The following is a 12,717-nucleotide window of genomic DNA, read 5'->3' as shown; positions in this document are numbered from 1 at the left end:
CACTGTAACACCTTTTTTTGGCAAGATTGAATACTTACCGATTTCCACAAACAAACATTCCAACGGACCGTAAGGTCACATATTACAAAGTGCGCAGTATTTCCTTTGTCACTTGATTGTGTCATTGTTAGTGATTCACTGAGTTTTGATTAACTTCTATTAAAATTAATTACATTGTTTTGGTACACAGAGCAATAAATAACCTCACTTTTTGAATGTCTCCGTTTGACAGATCAATGCGTTACGTTCCATTCTTTTAGTATAGAAGAAATGTATAATGAAATTAAATATTCAACACTAAATTTTTATAAAACTTAATATTTAGGCTCTTTAATTTAAATTCTAGCTATTTCTAGTATTTTCCTCAATGTTTATATTAAAATAACATTGTAATGTATCTTGATCGGTCATGGGTTCGGAACGTTCTAGAAATTTGACATATTCTGAGCGAAACGAAACGCGCGGGAGACGGTCCGAATACTGTGAGTGACGTTTCTTCTGTTTCTAAAAGTTAAATAAATTAATTAAATTTAAATCGGAGGAGCAGTTTTGTGAGTTCTCATATCAAGATTATTCAATAAGAGGCTGGTTGACTCAAATAGAACTTATTAGAAAAAGAAATAAAAAATAAAAACGAAGAAACATTTTTATGGTTTGTTATTGTTGGGTTCGATTCGGACCACAAGTCACGGGTGATGACCGGCGCTTTTTGGAGTGACCCCTTTGCTCGACCGGCCGTGCGCTTGGACGGAAGTTCGTTAGTGTGTGGTGTTGTGGCATTCTGAGTCGGCCCTAAATGTGCCATTCCCAACTCAAACGGGCAGGGCACGCAGATTATTGTTGTTGAAATAAAGGAATTCCGGTTGGACACCGAAATCCCGCTGTTCGCCGATTTTGTGGACTCACTGCCACGTGCTGAGTTTTATTACTGTTGAAGATTGTGTGTGGTTGGGCAGTGCTCGGTGGCGAGCCTCTGCGCTGTCTGCTGTTGCTGTCTGTTGTTGCTGTTGTTGCTGACGTTGCCTCCATAGCAGGTATGTTGTGGTTTCTTTCTCAAACTCATTCGCCTCTCCGCTGAGTTAGGATGAATTACTAGAAACGTCCACCGCGGTCCTGGGCTACCCTACTTCATAGGTTGATTCCGTTTTCTAGTGAGCTTGTCAATTATTTTAGTTTACTTTGAAAAAGTAGATTACCCACAATGATTACATTTTACCAAAAAGTAAATTCTTAAATAAATTTACCATTGTGAAGTATTATCAATGGATTTTGTTGTGTTAAGAATTTTTAGTTCGCTTTGTGAAGGTCGATGATGTAATAATTACAAAGATTACATTTTACCAAAATGTTAGTTCCTAAATAAATTTACCATTGTGACGTATTATCGATGGATTTTGTCGTGTAAACTATTTTTAGTTCGCTTTGTGAAGGTGGACGACGTAATAATTATGATGATTACATTTTACCAAATGTTACCTTCTAAATCGATTTACCAGTGTAATGAATTACCGTTGGATTTTGCTGGATTCACATTTGCTCCACCCTTGGGAGCGATGGATTGTTTTTTTTGTGTATAGTAATTTAACTAAGCGAACACAAGTAAATTAATTTCTTTGTATTAATATGCTTATTATTACCTGTTTAAGCTGTAGGGTATTAATGCACCAGTGGTGCACTTACTGTATCGATATTTTTATTATAATATATTTTTTTGTACACTAGGAGGTGTTTGGCACCGGCTGTCCCGCAGTGCCGGACGCTTGCTGCGCCCGACGGGTGCGAAGGGGGTTGAGCCGAGTGGTGATATTAGCGCGCTGATCTTAGTCTAGTAATTTTAGTCTGTACCAACCAAACGGCCCAACGACCCATCCCTTAATTTTTCTTTTTAAATATTTGTGACAATCACAATAAATTGTTGTCAATTTAAATATCGATTTTTTATTTTGCTCCGGCAAAAATTTCTTATTTACATGGCGCCCGAACAGGGACGTTGTTGGGTCCGTGGAGATTCTCCCCGGCACTGGTCTATTGCTCAGTGACGGATTGGTTGGTCATCTTAAATTTTTTGTTTTTAATGCTGTGTGTTGAGTGTGATCATGCTGTGTTAGTGTTTAACTAAGATTAGTTAAAATATTGTAACTTACTTTACTTTTTGTTAAAATTAACATTTTGATAATTCGATATGAAGGAGGAACGCCCTATCCGTTTCAATCTTTTGAACAAAGACGAATTGGTTTACGAGGTTGCCATTAGAGATGCTGTGCCTGAGCGAACTGTACAGTTGTTGCGTGCTCAAATTAAACGTTTGGCTCAGGATATACCTAGCGATGAGGTGAGTGTGTTTGAGGGAGATGCACTGGCTGAGCTTAAGATTATTTCTTTTAAAATAGACGAGCTTGAGGAGCTCTGTGATAGGAAACCCCTATTACTTAAACAACCTTATCGCGTGCAGGCTTTAGGAAACCACATCTTCCATAGGTTAAGTCGTGTTGAGGGTGTGGATGGGGATGATAGGACTTTGTGGGAACAGTTGGATGAGCGTCTCATCCCACTTTTAAAACGGATCGACCGTATGACGCACACATTCGTTAGTAGTTATGATTTCCAACCTGCTGAAGAGGAAGTATCTAGGGTTGCTGGTTTGGCTGGGAATGAGTCATTAATGGTCAAACCTGTGAATTGTAATGCGTGTGTTCATTCTTTGAATTTGAGGTTTAACGGGAGAGACAGTGTGCAGGATTTTGTTGTTAGGATTGAGGAGTTGTGTCTGTCTCGGAATATTTCGAGGGAGAAATTATTCAACTCGGCAGTTGAGTTATTTACAGATGAGGCTCTATTTTGGTACCGAGGTACTCGTGACCAACTAAATAGTTGGGAGGATTTAAAGGCGTCGTTGCTGGAAGAGTATTTGCCCTACGACTATGATCATCGTTTGTTGCAGGAGATTCGTTCGAGGACCCAAGGTCCCGACGAATCCATATGTAGTTATCTAAGCCTGATGCAAAATTACTTTTCGAGGTTGCGTAAACCTTTGGACGAGGAAGAGAAGTTGAGCTTGGTCAAGTTCAACATTAGGCCATCTTACTCCGTTCCTTTGGTCAATGTAGAAATAAAATCGTGGGCCGACTTGAAGAGGCATTGTAGGCAGTTGGAAGCGGCGAAACAGAGGGCAGAATCCTTCACCGAACCCCCGCGCGGTGTACAGAATGCTGTCGCCCCTGACCTGGCCTACAAAGGTAAGTCTGCTCGCCCGAGGTGCGAGGCAGTGGTTAAAAATCCGAGCGTTGAGAAATTTTGTGTGCGTTGCCGCGTACATGACCATACTCTCCTCGATTGTAAGGCGCCTCATGTTATTATTTGCTATCGTTGTGGTGAGAAGGGCGTGACCGCTGTCAATTGTCCGAAGTGTGTACGCCAGAAGGACGTCAAAGTTTCTGGAGTCACAAAACGCGTGGCGACGGACCGTCGTTTTGATGTTACACCTGTTGAAGAGTGGCGTGCTTGGTGTGAGTACGTGCGTGTATTTTCTAGAAATTGCAAAGCTAATGTTGCGACGGTCCGACCAGATGATTGTCAGGATGCGCGTCCTTATTTAGATGTTGAGATTGGTGGTGTTCCGTGTTCTGGATTGTTGGATTCTGGAGCGGAGGTTTCTATTGTTGGTGGTTCTGCTGTGAATTATTTTTCTCATCTGGGTGAGTTGTATAAATCGGATACGGATGCTGTGGTAGCGGCGAATGGTACTACTTCCCCTACGGTCGGATATATGTTTTTACCTGTCGTAGTGAATGATGTGTTGAAGGTTATAAAGTTTTATGTGGTTCCTGGAGTTTCGTCGTCTTTGTTGTTTGGCATCAACTTCTGGAAAGCTTTTCAGATAGCGCCTGATGTTTTGCGACTTGTGAATCGGAGGGATTCAATTGTTAGGCATGCTGAAGCAGTCGTGTCTCGGAAGTCTAGTGATGCTCATAAAGATTTCAAACATCCGAATCAAACCACTCCTGGTTTGTTTGGAAAACCGAAGGTTCGTCGTAGACCCTTCCAGTGTGTCAGCGTTGGTTTTGTTGGTCCACTGCCCAGGTCTCGACGGAAGGTGTTTGACTTTAAAGTAGATAAGCAATTGAGGAAATCTCACTTGCGAGATGCTGATTGTTGTGATAGGCGTCTGAGAGACGTAGTGGTTAAGAAAGATGATGTTGTTTGGCGGAGTACGCATGTTCGTAGCGTAGCTCCGAGATTTAAAAATTATGTAAGGTAGCTTGAAGTTCTGTTGAGGTGTTAGTTTTTTTGTTGTGTATAGTGGTGGTTCTGTTTCTGTAAGATAGTTTGATGCTGGAGGGCCAGCGTGAATTTTTCTCGTTATCCTCGTAAAATTCTGGTGGGTGAGGGGGTACTGTAACACCTTTTTTTGGCAAGATTGAATACTTACCGATTTCCACAAACAAACATTCCAACGGACCGTAAGGTCACATATTACAAAGTGCGCAGTATTTCCTTTGTCACTTGATTGTGTCATTGTTAGTGATTCACTGAGTTTTGATTAACTTCTATTAAAATTAATTACATTGTTTTGGTACACAGAGCAATAAATAACCTCACTTTTTGAATGTCTCCGTTTGACAGATCAATGCGTTACGTTCCATTCTTTTAGTATAGAAGAAATGTATAATGAAATTAAATATTCAACACTAAATTTTTATAAAACTTAATATTTAGGCTCTTTAATTTAAATTCTAGCTATTTCTAGTATTTTCCTCAATGTTTATATTAAAATAACATTGTAATGTATCTTGATCGGTCATGGGTTCGGAACGTTCTAGAAATTTGACATATTCTGAGCGAAACGAAACGCGCGGGAGACGGTCCGAATACTGTGAGTGACGTTTCTTCTGTTTCTAAAAGTTAAATAAATTAATTAAATTTAAATCGGAGGAGCAGTTTTGTGAGTTCTCATATCAAGATTATTCAATAAGAGGCTGGTTGACTCAAATAGAACTTATTAGAAAAAGAAATAAAAAATAAAAACGAAGAAACATTTTTATGGTTTGTTATTGTTGGGTTCGATTCGGACCACAAGTCACGGGTGATGACCGGCGCTTTTTGGAGTGACCCCTTTGCTCGACCGGCCGTGCGCTTGGACGGAAGTTCGTTAGTGTGTGGTGTTGTGGCATTCTGAGTCGGCCCTAAATGTGCCATTCCCAACTCAAACGGGCAGGGCACGCAGATTATTGTTGTTGAAATAAAGGAATTCCGGTTGGACACCGAAATCCCGCTGTTCGCCGATTTTGTGGACTCACTGCCACGTGCTGAGTTTTATTACTGTTGAAGATTGTGTGTGGTTGGGCAGTGCTCGGTGGCGAGCCTCTGCGCTGTCTGCTGTTGCTGTCTGTTGTTGCTGTTGTTGCTGACGTTGCCTCCATAGCAGGTATGTTGTGGTTTCTTTCTCAAACTCATTCGCCTCTCCGCTGAGTTAGGATGAATTACTAGAAACGTCCACCGCGGTCCTGGGCTACCCTACTTCATAGGTTGATTCCGTTTTCTAGTGAGCTTGTCAATTATTTTAGTTTACTTTGAAAAAGTAGATTACCCACAATGATTACATTTTACCAAAAAGTAAATTCTTAAATAAATTTACCATTGTGAAGTATTATCAATGGATTTTGTTGTGTTAAGTATTTTTAGTTCGCTTTGTGAAGGTCGATGATGTAATAATTACAAAGATTACATTTTACCAAAATGTTAGTTCCTAAATAAATTTACCATTGTGACGTATTATCGATGGATTTTGTCGTGTAAACTATTTTTAGTTCGCTTTGTGAAGGTGGACGACGTAATAATTATGATGATTACATTTTACCAAATGTTACCTTCTAAATCGATTTACCAGTGTAATGAATTACCGTTGGATTTTGCTGGATTCACATTTGCTCCACCCTTGGGAGCGATGGATTGTTTTTTTTGTGTATAGTAATTTAACTAAGCGAACACAAGTAAATTAATTTCTTTGTATTAATATGCCTATTATTACCTGTTTAAGCTGTAGGGTATTAATGCACCAGTGGTGCACTTACTGTATCGATATTTTTATTATAATATATTTTTTTGTACACTAGGAGGTGTTTGGCACCGGCTGTCCCGCAGTGCCGGACGCTTGCTGCGCCCGACGGGTGCGAAGGGGGTTGAGCCGAGTGGTGATATTAGCGCGCTGATCTTAGTCTAGTAATTTTAGTCTGTACCAACCAAACGGCCCAACGACCCATCCCTTAATTTTTCTTTTTAAATATTTGTGACAATCACAATAAATTGTTGTCAATTTAAATATCGATTTTTTATTTTGCTCCGGCAAAAATTTCTTATGCCTAACAAGATGATCCTAGCAATAAAAAGTATGAAAGTAAGGTTTAAATAACTTTGTAGAACTATTTTCAGTTCTTGAATTTTCATATAATTAACTCTCATCGTTATTTAAATAAATTAATGAAGAATTAAATATAATTTTATTCTGATGATAATTATGATTGCTAATTTTAGATTTTTCATAATAAGACATTCGGCAATCGCATATCAAAGAATGTTTATCTGTTACTTCAAAATTGTCGTATTATAGTATATTTCGTACTTTTCCCATTATCTCGAACAAATCCTTTGCCTCTCGAAAAAACTCGTTATTTCTTTTCTATTTAGCATAAAAGTGTCGTATTTCTCTTTACATCTTTCTTGAAGCTATTATGAAAGATTTAGATTTATTGAAAAAGTTTCTCGACGCGGCTTAGCGAAAAAAATTAAAGCTGCTCTGTACCGATGTCTAGGTAAAGGTGTGTTCACATTAAAGTGGGGCGTACGCGGTGCGTGCGATGTTTCAGTGAAAGCGAACTTAATGCCATAATATTATGGAATCTGCTCCAGTCCTTACGCCTAAATTGGAATTAGAGTAGATGGAGACTGAAAATTTTGTTTTCGAACTCCCCTCCTATGTTCTTCTGATTAATTTCTTTGCGGGTCCAATGACAGTTTAACTTTCCCCCGGGAACAAACTTTTGACCTTTATTGGTTGGGTTTTTATGGCGGTCAAGCTGTAGATCCTGGCTACACAGGATTTGCAGTGGTGGGAACAAGAGGTGGGAATAGTCCCGCGATACCACTTCAACCCTCGTTGGTGCCGCTGTCTTCGCCACTAGCAAGCAAATGACAGTGATATTACTCCACAGTGGCGTCCATTGGTGAGGGCTAAAACGACAGCCCTCTTGGATTTTTTTCAGCACTGTGTTTGGGGAAATATTATGCAAATGGACTTTTTTGTTAAAGACAATTAAACGTTTCCGCCAAATTGAACATTACGGTCGAAGCATTCGGATAAATTAAGACGAATGTTCTGCTTACCCTTATTTTGGGTCACTCGCTTTGTAGGGCTTGTTCAGGCGATAGCAAGTCAAGCTAAATACTGTGCATCTTATGTATTTGCAATAAGAGCGGTTTTGCAACTAAATGTAAAGTAGGTACTTACTATAATGTGCTGTTAAACATTCATCAATATGATACTACGGAGAAAATACGGAGAATTGCGTATATTGAAAGTTTGAAAAACGCAGACTTTAACATTTTATTTAAATTTCAACCTGAAAGATGAATTCACTTTAATCTACATTTAAGCTATCAGTAGGTTAAGTTTTTTGGTATTTTTGATATATTTTATCATTTCTCAAGAATGGAAATTGTTTTTAGCTTATTTTTATTTAGGTAAAAAATAAAACATTTAATTTTTATCTTAATTACCCTAGTATTCTTAAAAGAACTGAATAATTCAATTTCGAAAACAATAGATAAATTGAAAGAGGCCTAGTTAATTCATTTATAGAGTTAAGTACGAGTAAGTAGCAAAAAAATAGGGTAACAGAATAACGTGCCCATATGGGCATATCACCCACTCACGAACCAAACATCGTAGTAACCTACATTTTCCTGTATTAGGAATACTTACCATTCGTAAGAAGGTATAAATGCTCGAGAAAATGCTCTAGCTAGTTGATACTCACCTTTACGTTTCTGCTTTCGAATATTCTGGCAGAAGATTGAATGTCCATGACAATGCAGCGTTGCATCGATTGTCGAAGCTATTGTTCGATGCTCGTAAAGGTTCGTCGACAAATAACCTCGGTGAATCCTGCTGCAAAACGATTGTTTACGATTTTTATGAGGGACATGCTATTAAAGCTACTGGGAAATGGGAAATGTATTTCCGATGTCGAGAATTCTTGTTCGATAAAGCTATGAGCGGGAGTTCTGGGGTTTATTTCATTCGTAAAGATTCTTTAAACCTAAATACGTTTTGTTTAACAAGGTACCTATGTTTGTTATTTTCAGCACATGTGAACTACATATTTACTAGATACTCATAACTATATCTGAAAGGGCTGGTAGGTACTAGATCGAACTTAAAGCTTATTAAGCTTTATGTGTTTCAAGATTTGACGTGTTCCTATACTTCATAACGTAGAACTATCGAGTAGTCCTTATAATAGATAGAAGAGACATTTAAGTAGTAATTAAATAGTTATCATAAAACTACACTGTGTCGCTCGGTGTGTCTATTAATAAAGATTAATAAACAAATCATTGAATTTGCGTGCAATTAGTGAGGTCGCGAGTGAGTACTATCAGCATCGCTTGCCTAACGTCCTGATGCGTGCGTACCTTATTCTGTGGCTCGACTTTCGCCTGGCGCGCTAGCCAAATAAAAAGCCTAACAAAAGCCGGACAGGCCGGACACGCAATCAAAAAGCCTAACTATGTCCGGCTTTATCCGGACGCCTGGCAACCCTAGCTTCAGCACACCCAGTTTAATCAAACGTTAGCATTTTCAAATACTATTCGCCTTAACAACCCCGACGAGGGCACATTAAGAAAAACTGTTCCATCTTATACCGTTGTAATAAATGTATAGTTAAAATTCAACAAAAATGTATAGTTTTTATGTGCGGTCGACTGAAACTGTGGAATTAGACCTGATTCACCCCATTGTGCGACTAATGAGTGTTGCCAGCCTATTGTGAATGCTCCACTCCCTAAACAGCAGGTAATAATTATTTTTGACCGCGGATCTGGACTGTTTTGTAAGGAAAATTAATTTCTGCTACGGATTTGTGAATAGAGTGAAATATTTCAAAAGAAACAAAATAAATGTTTATGAATGAGAGGTCATTTTTTATTTCATTGTTAGCTGTTACCAGGTTCGCTCGTTTATATTTTTACCTAGCTACTCGAAGAAAAGCCTGAAAATATAAGATTATGTATTTCTTCTGATATTTTATTATAACTCATGCCATGACACATAATAATCGTGTGTGATTCCCGATATCAGGTACCTACTAATTTTGTACTTATTACGAAACTAGTTTTTGCCCGCTGCTTCGCCCGCGTGAAATTTAGTTTGTTACAGATCGTCATAAAATATAGCCTATATGTTATTCTGGGTTATAAACAATAATACTGTAAAGTTTCATCAAAATCCGTTCAGCAGTTTTTGCGTGAAAGAGTAACAAACATCCAAACATCCACACAAACTTTCGCATTTGTAATATTAGTAAGATTTTTGAAAATTACTCCCGTTAAGTTTTAATCGAGTTTTCGATCAGAATCGATCAGTGATGTAGGTACCATAACACTTGGATAAAAAGGGTTCTTCTTAAGGTACAAACTCCACAGCGATGTCATGTCGACCAAATTCACGGTTACCCCGTAGTTTATTATCTTAGTAACCTGACCTGCCTCAAAAGTTCCGACGAAGAACTAATTGGACCCCTCCCGTCTACATTAGCGCGGGTATTTAGGTATGTAAATAGAGGCTAGAGACTGGCTAGAGCTGGGTCTGAAAACTATAATATTAGATAGGTACTGCCAAAGATATTAACTATGTAGTAGGTAACCTATGCCAAAATGTGTATGTTTCACCGATGCTCAGTTGCGTCTTGTTTTTTAAATGTTTACCTGCGCCTCTCCACCACTGCAATCAGGCGACCACTGAAAACTAGCGTCGTGGTGCTACGCACTGCGGCATTATGCTGAGTGGAAGCCTATTTGACATCATTTTCAAATTATTTTTTTAATGTATTAATTTCTGTAATTTGTTGTTTTTAGTGGGCCAAATAAAATGTATTTTCTTTCTTTCTTTCTTTCGTCTACATTGACAGAGCAGGGTCTAGATGTTGGCTAGAGGTACAACTAAATAAACTTTATGGTGACTTTGAAGTATTTATAACTATTATAAGGCTGAATATTTGAAATTGTTGTCTTAAATTGAATAAAATTATAGCAGTTCGAATTTTTTCTAATAGTCATAATAAATAAATAAATAATAAATAAATATCCTTAGACATTTTACACTGCGATTCTAGTCCCAAACTAAGTAAAGCTTGTACTATGGGTACTAGACAACTTATGTTTGGGACACGAACATTCTTTTTTTAGTTTTTGTAAAAAAGTTTTTTTTTGTCAAGTTCTGGTTTTTATGGATATCTATTTAATATATTCTACCCATATCAATGATACATACACGTCAATATGTTTATTATATCCTTTGATTATAATTTTAGGACCTAGCTCAAATCTCATCCGATGTAAACTGTAATAGCAACAATGGAAATCCTTTTAGACATCATGTTACTGCCTCCGATCTGAATACTAAGCCTTCGGATCCGGGGGATTATAACCGATGTTCATAGCTCAAATAAGTTTAGGCCAGCATTGAAAATGTCCCTAGCTGGAGCTATTTCGATGGTAGGATCTCTATCTTTAATGTCCCTTTTTGGTGTTGGCAGGAATGAAAAACTGAAAGACACCAACAGTGCTTCCCTTTAAAATACAGGGTTTTTTTTTATTACAACAAGGAATATCTTGGTCTGCAAGTTCTGCAACTCACCTTAGAAAGTGATGAACAAGCCAAAGGTGGAAGCGAGCTTCATCCGAAATCCTCCACCACAGAGGAACTGATTATCTTACCAAATGCTGACAGAATATTTTGAATGTTTCTAGATTATGTGACATTCGAAATAAATTTTGAATCAATAGTGGCACACATTGACTAAACATTTTTATAACAAAATCGGTCCCAAATGTCAGATTGTCTAGAGAGCAGCATGAGACGTAACGAAGCGATCAAAAAACCTTCACACTGTCTAAAGCCACAGACTTTTCCCATTAACTATTCTTACAGAAAACCCTTCAAATGACTAGGCTGAGTTGCACCATCTTTCTTTAACTTTGACAAACGTCAAAATTCTGTCAAACTCCATACCGAAAGCACCGGTTATCGTTATAGTTTCGGTTAAAGTTAGGTGGTGCAACTCAGCCTAAGAAGTCGTGCATAATATATTCAAGATGTAAAATAAGCCTCAGTCTTCGGGCGTCAAACCCTGAGTCAATAAGCTTAGTTCGACAAGGAACTACACCATTAGCGGCGCCATGCATATTTCAGCGACAATTAAGATGGCCACAGCTGAGTTGGGTACAGTATGCTTGATGCAATCTTTGAAAAGCTGACAATAGTGACTGAGTTTCTTATGCTGTTTATTCTCAGCACTGGCCCGTATTTACTGTCCCGGAACAGTGGTAGGGTTGGGATGTATAAAAGTGCTCTTTGGAAGTATAGTTGCATAAATAACACTCGCAAAAAAAAACTGTGCTTTCTGCGATGCGAAGGAAATGCTATGCTTACCGTCAGGCAATCGGGACTCCAATCCAAGAGCTTTCCGCAATGATAGTAAAGAAACTTCGTGAACATTTATGTATTAAAAAAAAGCATATAGCTAGCACCCATAACACAAGCATTAAGTTGCTTACTTTGGGGCTAGCTGGCGATCTGTGAAATTGTCCAAAGATTTATTATTATTATTTGAAGCTTCTAGCCATTATTAGAATAAATAAAAATATTGAACCTATTTTAACTCTAGTTACCTACTTGTACTTAAGGAGTTGAAGTTCATTATAGAGGCAATAGAATTAATTAAATGTAAGTAACTAATTAGAGTTTATCTTTGTATTTTCAAGCTTAAAATCTTGGAAAATAAAGAAATAATATTATAATAACGAATAAAATAATAATGCCGGCATTACAAGCTTAAACTGAATCCCTCGTTAAAATGCAGACGAAAATTTCGTGCGAATTTATATTTATCGAAAAATGACAATAAATCTTTGGAATATTCAAGACAGTTACCGAAGAAAATGTACATAAATTAAGACTCGAGAGCCAGTTTTAATATAATTACGGCGAAGTTGAGTACATTGAATATTTATTGGAAATTACCCTCCAGAGGTTAAAAATAGAGAGACGTTCGGGACGAAATTTGTATTGAAATTAAGGATAAGATCGGAGACGTATCATTGAGCATCGAGTTTGATTTGATAAATCTGCATAGGTACTAACTCGTAATCCTTTGTTTTGTGTTGACTAACTTTGGGACGCAATAAATGGTTTGAGATACCTACTTATTGCATCGTAAATCGTAAAACTTTCTTAGTTTGATAGAGTCATGATGTTTCATTTTTGATGTAGAATCGATCTTGAAGTTCTTTATAAAATCTTGTCCTAAAATTATTGTAAAGACTAAAACAGAGACTGTCTTAAAAATATCGCTCAAAACTCAATTTAGTGAATTTACCTCAGTTAAAATTATCTAGCATACACTTAAGTACATTAATTAACTGGCAAATAGAGATTAA

General features: G+C 37.7%; 2 long non-coding RNA genes across 2 annotated transcripts; both read left to right on the top strand.

Moving 5' to 3' along the window:
• Positions 1–1,099: 1,099 nt before the first annotated feature.
• Positions 1,100–1,928, top strand: LOC135083120 (uncharacterized). The gene is made up of 2 exons (XR_010259543.1): positions 1,100–1,134; positions 1,723–1,928. It is a non-coding gene; the product is annotated as an uncharacterized LOC135083120 (long non-coding RNA).
• A 3,562-nt stretch (positions 1,929–5,490) lies between these two features.
• Positions 5,491–6,319, top strand: LOC135082657 (uncharacterized). The gene is made up of 2 exons (XR_010259434.1): positions 5,491–5,525; positions 6,114–6,319. It is a non-coding gene; the product is annotated as an uncharacterized LOC135082657 (long non-coding RNA).
• The last annotated feature ends 6,398 nt before the right edge of the window (positions 6,320–12,717 follow it).

This window comes from Ostrinia nubilalis, chromosome 22, assembly GCF_963855985.1.
Source record: "Ostrinia nubilalis chromosome 22, ilOstNubi1.1, whole genome shotgun sequence".
Taxonomy (NCBI): Eukaryota; Metazoa; Arthropoda; class Insecta; order Lepidoptera; family Crambidae; genus Ostrinia; species Ostrinia nubilalis.
Note: the sequence above shows the minus strand (reverse complement) of the source record. Positions and strands in the feature narration are given on the sequence as shown.